The sequence below is a fragment of the Penaeus monodon genome, chromosome 25 (genome assembly GCF_015228065.2).
Source record: "Penaeus monodon isolate SGIC_2016 chromosome 25, NSTDA_Pmon_1, whole genome shotgun sequence".
Classification (NCBI taxonomy): Eukaryota; Metazoa; Arthropoda; class Malacostraca; order Decapoda; family Penaeidae; genus Penaeus; species Penaeus monodon.
In genome coordinates this window covers 4,507,558-4,507,998 of record NC_051410.1, presented here as the reverse complement: position 1 = coordinate 4,507,998, position 441 = coordinate 4,507,558, and the positions used below count along the sequence as shown (strand labels likewise).

General features: G+C 47.2%; 1 protein-coding gene across 1 annotated transcript in view; it reads left to right on the top strand.

Moving 5' to 3' along the window:
- The window catches only part of LOC119589307 (hemicentin-1-like), a gene marked incomplete in the record, with an annotated part of 75,735 nt that overhangs the window by 32,020 nt on the left and 43,274 nt on the right, over nt 1–441 (top strand).

The following is a 441-nucleotide window of genomic DNA, read 5'->3' as shown; positions in this document are numbered from 1 at the left end:
TCCAATTTGCATTGAACTGTGTACGTCTTTATATTAACGTATGAATATAAGTGCAAACATTACTGCATTTATAAATCTGCATTTGAATCCCAACACCGAAGTGTTTCTATATACACACACGAGTGTCAGAAACGCATTTAACAGCAGGAAACTTTCTAATGAAAATAAACAGCTCGAGAGCGAAGCCCCGAGGGAGGTGGAGGTCCTTGCTGAATTAAAGCGACGTCGTGGGTGTTAAGGAGAGAGGGAGGTCGTGCATTAGGAGACGTTGGGGCAATATAAGGACTTCGGGGGAACCGTAAACGACCCTTGGAGTTTCACTGGGGTTTGTGAGTCGCTGGGTGGGTCGGTGAGAGGGGGAGGGGAGGAGGGTTGAGGGGGGGAGGGTGGTAGGGAGGGGTTATGTTTCCCTGTTTGTTGTGTTGGTTCAATAATTGTTGT